The sequence below is a fragment of the Dipodomys spectabilis genome, unplaced genomic scaffold (assembly GCF_019054845.1).
Source record: "Dipodomys spectabilis isolate Male_0828 unplaced genomic scaffold, ASM1905484v1 ptg000238l, whole genome shotgun sequence".
Lineage (NCBI taxonomy): Eukaryota > Metazoa > Chordata > Mammalia > Rodentia > Heteromyidae > Dipodomys > Dipodomys spectabilis.
Window position 1 is genome coordinate 1,410,144 of NW_024870915.1, and position 11,744 is coordinate 1,421,887.

General features: G+C 35.3%; 1 non-coding gene across 1 annotated transcript; it reads right to left on the reverse strand.

Moving 5' to 3' along the window:
• Positions 1-235: 235 nt before the first annotated feature.
• LOC122124502 lies at positions 236-338 on the reverse strand. The gene has a single exon (XR_006150575.1). It is a non-coding gene; the product is annotated as a U6 spliceosomal RNA (small nuclear RNA).
• Positions 339-11,744: the final 11,406 nt, after the last annotated feature.

The window sequence follows — 11,744 nt, forward strand, 5'->3', positions numbered from 1 at the left end:
ATGGCAAATAATGATACAATAAACATTGCTGTGGTGGTTGTTTTAGTATGGACTTGTTTGTGATCATTTGGATGAATGCCCAAAAGTGGGATTGCTGTGTAATAGGGGAGCTCTATGTGGAGTCTTTTGAGGAACCTCCAAACTGCTTTCCAAAGTGGATGAACAAGTGTACACTCACACCAAGAATGCAATAGGCTTCCCTTCTGGCCACATCCCTTCCAGCATCTGTTGTTTTAAAAATATGGAACGATTCACTAAGTTGCATGTCATCCTTGTGCAGGGACCATGCTAATCTTTGTATGTTCCAATTTTAGTGTATGTGCAGCCAAATTGAGCACAGAACATTTTTTTATATGTAAAGTGTAATTGATTTTCTTAAACTAGACAATTCAACACAAATAAGTTAAAAAGAATTGTGAAATTTTAGAACCATGTATTTCTTACATAAGCACACATTTAAGAATAAAGTCAAGATTGACATGCCAAAAACAAAATAATTCCAGATATTTGTTGTTCATGAGATGTGTAGGAAAAAGAATTCAATTATTCTACACAAGGCACCTGTCATAATGATCATTGCAGCAAATGTTAAGGTTTGTAAAAATTTTTAATGTTTTAAATATGTTTCATTTTGGGATTTGCTTATATATGGCAAAATCAAGACTGTTCACAGGTCATAAAATTTTTCGATAACGTATATAATTTTTCTGGTAGCATGTACTAGTAAGTATGTACATTTCATAGTTTATAGAAACTTTACTAATGATAAGTTGCAAAGACTGTGTAAAGAAGAAGAGTGAAGAGGTAAAATTTTAAGTACACAGTTTCTGTTAAAACTTTAGGGCTCCCTTACGTTATATGTTTGTGATGAACAAATAATGATATAAGCCACATACAAATGGTGAGATGAACTATAAATAGTAATCTTAGTGGGTAAATTTAAAAGCTACTCATAGCTTTAACCAGATTTAAATGTACAAGAATATGAGAAAATAGTAAAATCAACTGTGTACACTTCAAGTACTGAAAACCCTGGTAATTGTTTTCTTTTTTATTTTAGTAATCATTAATATTTAATTATTGTTTTCTTTATTTATAGCATTTTTTCCTTGTTGTGATATAATACAAATTTTTGTGAGTAATGATTGAGAGGTACTTTGAGAATATTATTGGTATGGCCATACCATATTTCATAGGTGCATGTGAATGTACAAAGAGCAAAACTAAAAACAAAATATTGATTAAAAATATTATCAAGTAGAGTCTGAATCAGGAGTGTTGATAAATGTCCACACCTAAATCTTAACCCTAAGCTGAAGTAGTGTTATTACAGAATTGAGGCTACAAAATTGTTTTGTTTTGTTATGTTTCGTTTTTTTTTGCTTTGGTTTTGTTGGTTGTGGGGCTTGAACTCTTGGTCTTGGGTACTGTCCCTCAGCTCTTCAGCTCAAGGCTAGCGCTATCACTTGATCCACAACACCACTTTCACATTTTTCTGCTTATGTCGTGCTGAGGCATGAAATCCAGGACCTCATGCATGCAAGGCAAGCACTCTACCACTGAGCCACCTTCACAGCACCTGAGAAACTGTGATTTAAAAAATCATCTGAACAATATTTGCTTTCTGCTTTGGGTTATATAATGAAATATGTGAACACATTTTTATATTTTTGTGAATTGTCATACTTCTAAATTTATACTAACTACAGCCAATTTATCCTTTTCAAAGTCAAGAAATATTTCTGAGAGTTTGCTTCTGTGAAGAATGTTTTTGCATTTATAATTTCTTCTGAGTCATTTTTATTTTTTATCAAAATCATTTTATATTTTATGTTGATGAGTTATCATACATCAAATACCTTCAAATGTATATGTATAGTCTCAAGATAGCAGTATGAATATTCTCATAAACCTCTTGTTTATCTGTTACGCACTATAAGTATTATGATATTTTTCTCTCTCTTTCACTCTCTCTCATTTCCGCTCTTTCTCTTTCATGCTCCTTGTCTGCTACTTAGAATTTCTTCTGGTCTACTATTATCCTTCAGGGTCCACTGGTTTTGTGGGAACATGATAAGGACCATCAGTTACCCTTGCATTCTTTAAGAGTTATAACAGTGACGTGAAATTATTCTTTGCCATTCTAAATGGCAAAACAACAGATCTAGGAATTCCTTTTCACTTTTAGTACTATTATAAATTTTATCTCATACGAATCATTGAGACTGATAAGATACTTTTAGCCTGGGTCCTAAAAATTCTTTTTCTTTTACAAACATCCTTTTTCTTTCATTATCAGTAAGTAACAAAAACAACGCTATCCTATGGAAAGTAGGCTGAAGTTGTTCACAGGGATGAAAAACAAGGTAATGGGGGAAGTGAGTACAAAGGATACACCTCATATAGCACAGATACTTAAAGCAGTTTATCATGTACACTTTGTGATAAGGACAATGCGCTGGGAATTCTAGATTAAATCAATGAACACCTGATATATATGAACATATATTTATGTTTGTATATTTATTTATATATGCATATATGTGTATATCGGCCCATATATGTAAACATGAATGTTACTATACACACAAATACACACATACGTACACACATGTACACATGCAGAAATGGAAAAAGACACATATATAGCAAACATAAGTTTTACTAGTTGTTCAATATGCCTTAGACAGACTGCTTGGAAATAAATGTGTTGAAGATGTATTTGTCTCTAAGAGTTCTTTTACCACTCCTCTTATCTCTTCCAACTTGTAGGTATAGAGATATTCGACTTGAAAAATGCAGTACAAGTGATAGCAAGTCACTCAGAAATCTCAATAAGTATAGGTCATATGATGTCTCCCTGCTCCCCATGGAATCCTTGCTCTTGTAGACACTCTCAACAGCCAAATTAGTAGGACAATATCCTTGTTAAGAAAAAAGTTATAAGGCTTTAAATGGCATCGTTCCTTGGGCTTTTTTCCAACAGCCAGCATCAATTCTTAAGCAGATGAGTGACTCCTCAGAAGACTGGAGCGCAGGTCAAAATTTAACCAAACCATATGAAATGTCTAAAGTGAGAAATGCTGACTGAGGTTGTGCCGATGTCCTGGCAACGAAAATAAGAAAAAAGAAAGTTTTTTATGTATTAAAATTTGAGAATAATTTGTAACCTGTCAATAAATGTGTAGAACACAATTATACCAGCTCACAAAATATGATGTGCATTTCATTTATGTGCTTTTGGACTTGGAAAATGTTTTTAAGTGTGTCTACACAAGTAGAATCAGCATGAAACAAGCCAGCATTTCTTCATTTAAGACACAAGGAAAGTATACAGGTTGACCCATTGTAACAATGAGATTTGCAAGATAATATTAGAGGGGGATGTAGGGAGGTGTTGGGGATGTGTGAAGGTAAGGAATAGTAGGGGAAAAACAAAGGAGGTTGTAACAATGCTCAATAAAAATGTACTCATTACCTTACTTATGTAACTGTAACCTCTGTGTACAGTTTCTTTACAATAAAATATATATTAAAAACGTACAAGGAAAACTTACTTATAGCAAGTTGTATTTGTAACTCAATATAAGTAAGGTATTGGTTTTAGGAGCACAGGCATATTAAAATTTTGCAAGCTCCAATTCTCTACATAAACACAGTTTATTATTTTCATTAGAATCTGCCCACAACCTAGTGCAGTGTAATTTCTGTGAAAAATTTTACTACATTCTATGTTTGTAATGGAAAATAAAATATTTTCACTATCAACAGATACAAATTTAGTTTAGATAATTTTTGTCTGCATTTTGTGGATGGAATTGCGAGAGCTAATTTGAAAAGCACAAATTTAATCACCAAGAGCTGTCCTCAAGATGTAACAAAGATCTAATACAGCATCATTGAATGGTATGGGACTCTAAGGAGAAGTACTTGAATTGAAACATTATCAGAAAGTGTAAGTACGCAAAGACTATTTAGAAATGCAGCTGCTAGATTTCTCATGGAGAGCTTTTATAACATTTTGTGAAACACAGGTCAGAACCTCATGGAAGTGTAGACAATTTTCCTTCACCTTTCTGTCAATCTTGGTCATTATCAATCATAATATAGCTAATCTAGAATAATCTATAATAAGAAAATGCTTATGAGAAGTGGGGGAAGACGGTGGAGAAGAAGCTGGAGGCTAAACAATCTCTCGCATAGAAAGCTATTTTAGTGTTCCAGTGCACAGTACTAGGCTAGAGTATCACACCCAGTGTGCAATCACAGTACAGAGTTTGGCTAGAGAGGGAAAATCCAGGGAAGGAGACAGATCTGAGCAGTTGCTGTAGCCATGGCTGAGGCAGCTTTGGTGGTGGCCATAGCCAACCCGCCATACCTACAACAGAGAGGGTCCAGGACAAAGGCAGCAGACACATTGGATGAGCAGATTCAACTCAACAACAGCAACAACTGAAAAGGAGCAAATGAATTAAACCATCTTAACAGGCCCATATCAAGCATTGAAATAGAAAAGCAGTAAGAGACCTCATGTCTAAGAAAATTCCAGGACCATATGGATTTACAGCAGAATTCTACAAGGCTTTCAAAACAGAGCTCATACAAATACTCCTACAACTCTTTGATGAAATTGAAAGAGAAATCTCAGGACCGAACTAATTCTATGAAGCCATCAAAACCGTCATCCCAAAACCATGCAGGAACTCATCAAAGAAAGACAATTATACACCCATTACTTTGATGAACATTGATGCTAAACTTCTCAACAAAATTTTGGCCAAACAATTCAACAATTCATCCAAAACATTACATACCATGATAAAACAGGATTCAGTTCAGGGATCCAAAGATGGTTAAATATACACAAATCAATTAAATAACACCACTTTATGATGAAGTTTCTGGATAAACTAGGAATCCAGGGAACATTCCTCAATAAAATAAAGGCTGTATATGACAAACCTGCTGCCAGCATTATACTTAATTGTCAAAAAGTAAAGACATTTCCTCATAACTCAGGAACGAGACAAGGATGTCCACTCTCTCCACTTCTCTTCAATTTACTATTAGCATGCCTAGCTACAGCAATAAGAAAAGATGAAAACCGAAAAGGGATCCAAACAGGGAAAGATGAAGTAAGACACTCCCTCTTTGCAGATGACATGATCTTGTATTTAAAGAATCCCATGGATTCCACTCCCCAATTACTCATGCTGATTGAAAACTATGGCAATGTATCAGGGTATAAAATTAACCCTCAAAAATCAGTGGCTTTTCTGTATGCCAACAATAAGAAAAGCGTGGCTGCAATCAGAAAAGCAACTCCATTCTTAATAACCCCACATAAAATAGAATAACATCGAATTAACTTAACCAAAGAAGTAAAGGATCTCCATGATGAAAACTTTGAAAACCTGAAAAAGGAAATCAAAACAGAACTTAGAAAGTGAAAAACTCCCTTGATCCTGGATTGGAAGGATTAACATCGTGAAAATGACAATACTTCCCAAGGCTATCTACAAATTCAATGCAATACCTATCAATATTTCAATCTCATTCTTCAAGGTAATAGAAGAGGCAATCCAAAAAGTCATATGGAATGATAAAAGGCAGTGAGTAGCATAAGCAATCCTTAACAGAAAGAACAGTGCTGGAGTAATATCAATACCAAATTTCAAACTCTACTACAAAGCCTTAGCAAACAAAACAGCTTGTACTGGCACAAGAACAGACCTCAGGACCAATGGAATAGAATTGAAAACCCAGAAATGAGCCTACAGACCAATAGGTACCCAATCTTTGATAAAGGAGATAAAAAATAGAATGGAAGAAAGACAGCCTATTCAGTAAAAGTGCTGGCAAAATTGGTTAATCACTCATAGAAAACTAAAGCTATATCCTTATATATCATCCTGTACCAAATCAACTCCAAATGTATCAAAGACCTCAGACTCAAAGCAGACACCTTGAAAACATTACAGGATGGAGTAAGACATACCGTAAATATCCTGTGTAGAGGCGGAAATTTTCTTAATAGAGACCCAGAAGCACAACAAATCAAAGAAATGTTGGGTAAATGGGAATGTATGAAATTGCAGAGCTTCTGCATGGCAAAGGACATAGCTAGCAAGATCAATAGAAAGCCCATTGATTGGGAGAAGATCTTCGCTAACCATACAATATACATGGGTCTCATATAAAATATATGTGGAACTCAAAACATTAAATCCCCCAACAACAAATCCTAAAAGAAACAACTTCCCAATAAATAAGTGGACTAATGACTTCAAGAGAAACTTCTCTGAAAAGGAAAGAAGGAAGGCCAACAGACACATGAAGAATTGCTCAACCTCCCAAGCCATAAAAGAAAAGCAAATCAAAACAACATTGAGATACCACCTCAAGCCATTTAGAATGGCTATAATAGAGAAGTCTAATAACAACAGATCCTTGAGGGGATGTGGCCAGAAGGGAACCTTACTCCATTGTTGGTGGGAGTGAAACTTGTTCAACCACTTTGGAGTAGTATGGAGGTTCCTCAAAAGATTCCACCTAGAACTTCCCTATGACCCACCAATCTACCTTTTGGGCATTTACCCAAATGATCACAAACAAGACCATACTAACGCTACCAACACAACTATATTTATTGCAACATTATTTACCATAGCTAAGATATGGAATCAACCCAGAAGCCCCTCAGTAGATGGATAGATCGAGAAAATGTGGTATTAACCAAGTCCTAATCTTAGAGAGGGAAATGGTTTGGATAGAATGATAGGAGAGAGATTACAAAAAAAAGAACAAGAAAAAATGGAAAAACCAAAATTTAAATTTAAGTAGTGAAACACTTAAAAATTATGTAAGTTTAAACAAATGATATTGAGAGAAGAAAAGGATAAGATGAGAAGAAGGGATGGATTGAAAGGAGAAATGAAAACTAAAAAATAAAAGTTCTTAAAATTAGTTACTTGAAAATTATATACGTATAAAGAGATAATACTGCTATTAAAAATTTAAGCCTAAGAGGTTGTGAATTGAGTAATAAATTTCTGGATTAAATGTGTACACAATGGGGTTTAAGGTCTAATAATCAACGACAGGTATATATCTGGGAATGAGCCAAACAGCAATTTTGTCACGCAAAAAAAGAAAAAGAAAAAAATGAAAAGAATACGTAAAAAGGACCAAAAATTCAGAGGAGATAAAAAACGCATGTGCACACACACACACACACACACACACACACACACACACACACACACACACACGTATACACCTACAATAAACATTATGGGAGGAAAATAAGATTAATAGAAAACAATTTTTAAAATTAAAAATTTTTTAAATGGTTCAAATAAGAGTTCTTTGATTGCAACAATGAGATGTACAATTCACTATGTAGAAAAACGAAATTAACAACTTTGGTGGGGTTGGGGGAGGAGCCGGTGTGGGGAGGGGAGAAGTATGGGAAGGGATGGGAAGGGGAAACAACAAGGAGGCAAAAACGCTTGATAAGAAATATACTCGTTATCTTGCCCATGTAATTGTAACTCCTCTGTACTGTATTCTCACAATAAAAAAATAAAATTGAATTTAAAAAAGAGTTCTTTGATTTTTTTTGGGGGGGGAGGAATGAGGGCAATGGGATGATTGTGTATCTCCCATGTCTATAACCAGTCTCTTGGTGGAGTCTCTGGTCTGCTTGTGGTGTTTGGTATTCCTGTGGCTTGATTGTTTTCTTAAGTCAGTTTGTTTGAGCAGGCAGAAAAATGCTTTGCCAATCCCATTGTCTTGTGATCCTCCTCCCAGGCTAGTTCAGTGGGAGGTAGATTTGCTTTGAGTATCCCAAAAGAGGGAGATGGGAGTTTCCTCTAGTTTGGAGATGCTGTGATGAGACTAGGTTATGGGTAGAGTTGAGGCCTTTCAGCAATCAGTAGCTTTTCCTTGTTGGGCTAGCTCCTGAGACTCTCAGAGAGCCCAGCTTGGAGCCATTCTCAGGGTTTATGTTTACTGAGTTTTGTTTGTCTAGGCTGCTGTAGGGAGGGACAGCCTCTGGCTATGTTTACCCAGTGATGAAAGTCACTCTTCAGGGGGCAGATTTTTCTCTGTCAGGGTTGGTTGACTTTCCCCTGGGTGGAGCTGAGCCTGGCAGGTCAGGGCAGATTCCTGTGACCTGCTAAATGACTCTTTTGTTTTCTTCCAAGGCCTGAATTGGAGCTAGTTGCTCAGCTGGGCCTTTGTTAGTATCAAAGACAGAGATCTCCAGTGGTAGGGGACTTCCTTCCCTCCTCTGCTTCCTGAGAAGGAATGAGGAGATCAGGGTTCTACTCATGCCAGAGTCTTGTTCCTGGGCAGTTTCTGGTCTGTGATCTGCAGGATGAAGATATCTGCTCCTTGTCAGTTCTTCCTTGTGTTGGGTAGAATCCGCTTGCCTGCCACATCTGGCACCTTTGTCCCAGATTCTCTCTGTAGTTATGGCTGCTAAGAGTGTCTCTGCTACCAACTCTGCCACTGCAGCCATAGCTAGCTGTATGTGTTCAGATCTCTTTCCTTGCTTGGATTTTCCCTCTCTGTCCAAACTCTCTGTATTGAGATGATACACTTGGTGTGACTCTGTAGCCTAAGACTGTTCACTGGAATACTAAAATGCTTTCTATGGGAGAGCTTGTTTAGCCTTCAGCTTCTCCTCTCCCATCTTCCCCCAAATCTCATGAATTTTTTATGTGTGTTTTTTTTTTTAGGGAAAAATGTCATTGGTGTTTATATTTTGTGTTGGCATAAAATGAGCCTACTATTGTCTTAATTTAATAAAATAAAATTCTCTGGCTGGGCACCGGAGGCTCAGGCTTGTAATCCCAGCTACTCAGGAGGCTGAGATATGAGGATCTCAGTTCAAAGACAGCCCGGATAGGAAAGTCTGTGAGACTCGTATCTACAATAAGCCACTAGAAAATCAGAAATGGCACTGTGGCTCAAGCGGTAGAGTACTCACCTTGAGCTGAAGCGTGTAGGACCATTGCCGAGGCAGAGAGTTCAAGCCCCACAACCAACCAATTAAACAAAACAAAACAACAACAACAAAAACAAAAACTCTCTGATTCTATGACAGCATATATTTTGTGGGGAATGGTTAAGACAAGGTTGTCATTCTAAAAAATATATATATATCACCCCCCAAATAAAGGAACAATAGGAAATACATAGCAGGAAATTTATAAATCTTAATGGACTAATAGTCTGTCAGTTTGTTTTAAGTTTTTATCAAAAATGAAAGCAATACTGGATAATATTTTATTAAGACATTTAAATTTCTTTAACCCTGACATTTAAGGTTCAGTTTAAAAAGAAATTCAACAGGTGACAGTGTTTTCTCCTTACTTTTCCAAAGAAATGATTATTTCAACAGTATAGTGTATAGCGCAATATAACCAGAAAGCATTTTTAAGGAAAAAAAATTCCCATTCTTTTTTTGCTTGTCTGTATTTAAAGCTGCATACCACATCTTACCCACCCTATTGTCTGTCTTCTCATTTGAAACATTTCAGTAAATGTGTCAGCCAGCAAAGTTTTACAAAATAGCATGCTTTCATTCATTGTGCTTTCCAAAATATATCTCACAAATGCCAACAACAAAATGCAACTTGAAACATCTGTGGATTTTTCTATTTATGGTGCAAAGTAATCACTTTCCATAATCCTTAGAACCAGCTCTTCACAGGCATTAAATGCTCTTTCACTTCCATGCTTTAGAACAGCAGCATGTAACAATGGTGTACTTGTAAATTTGTTCACCACATCTGGTTTGTTTACAGCAAGGACTGTCTTCATGGAAGATGGTAATAGATGAGTCGTGCAATTATGTAGTTTAAAAGGGCTCTGAGTTGGGGATAAAGAATATCCATTTATGTGGCTAAATATTTAAATTAAATCCTATAATGTATACTCCTTCAATTTTCTGGCTAACATGTTCTACAATCTAGGTATTTTTAAAAGAAATATTGTACGTTGTTTCCTTGGTGACAACGTAATTGGAAGACTAAAAATTTTCCTATACCATGGCCATCTGAAATGAGATGGATGTACTTAGGTTAACATAATGAAATGTTGGGACAGCATTGATGTTTGAATCTTGGATGGGATTTGGTGGAATTGTGACAGGCTTTCATAGTATGAGAAGAAAAACAAAAGACCATACTAATACTTTTATCTGCCACATTGTTTTATTAGTTTATTCAAACACACACATATAAACAGATACACATTATGAAGACCCAGTCAGTCTGCAAGAAAATATTTTAATAGGAATTCCATAAAATATTTAGTCTGCTGAGATCTGATTAGAATTTTAAGAAATATCTAGTGGCTTCCACCCCTGGACAAGTTATTATCATTGGTGAAGATGTTGCCATTGGATTTTAGAATGCCCCAGGAAGACCTATGTGTTTAAGAGAAATGACATTCCAATTCCTCCCAGACTGTGGAGTTCTTCTGGAGATTAAGTTCTTCAGAGTGAAACACATGAGAAAATAGACTCTCATCTTCTTTCTTCTTTTATCTTTTAATCATTCTAGGTAAAAACTTTTCTATTTGACATACTCCCCTCCTTGATATTGTCTTGCCACTGGCCCCAAAAGCAATAAAACCAGCTGAACATACACTGAATCATTCAATCTTGTAAATCTGAATAAGCCTTTCTGCTTAAAAAATAGACAATATCACTTATTTTGGTAGGTTATAAAGCTAATCCAAAGTTCTAGTCTTTCTAAAAATGTAGAGTATATTAAAATATGCTTCATTATAAAATATCTAACTCCATGTTGTATATTGTGTTTTTTATTCTGTTGATCCTATCGCTTATAATCAGGACCTAATTGTAAAACTGTTTGCAATAAATAATCACATTACTTTTATGATTCCATAATTTAACTTGTTTTCCTACATATTTATAGAATATTGTAGCTATAGAAAATCAATAAATATTGAATTTTGATATAGGATTACCTATCACTGCAAATGTTGTCAAAATTTATCTAAACTGAAATGATTGTCATTGATATCTTTCTCAAGATTCCACATGTTTATACTTTCAGCTGACCTTTTACAAAATTCATACCCCAAACATAATTTTTAGTTTGTTCATGCCATCATAGGAACATAAATATGTGGCACAAAATGTTAATTAACTTTATCTGCTGTCATTAATGGAGTATACCTAATAGAATTAAGTATATACCCTCAGGGAAATAAGATACTTCCTTCTAAATCCAGACTTGCAGGCAGACAGAGAGACACCCACACACACACACATACACACACACTCACACACACACACACATACTTACTACTCTGACTCAGGTTAGGTTCCAGACATTGGGTATCAGACAATGATCTATTAATCAAACTTGCTTGTCCAGATATAAAATACATTCATAATTCCACACATACAAAAACACCAGATCATTCAAAATAATGAAAATATAAAACATAACCACCCCGCTATGGGCCATCTACTCGCTGATTTCATTCATTTATGTCGATGCATTTTTCATAACATAATTAAAAGTCTTTTTGTATCTCTCTGATTAGCAGATAATATGTTAACATATGAGAGAAAATGTAGGTAAAATTACTTTTTGCATATGAAATAATGACATTTCTGAGGATAAAACATGCCTGATTTTCAGTTTGGTTGCCAAAATGGAACTATTAGACCTTTTGAATATTTAACTTTAAATCTGAAC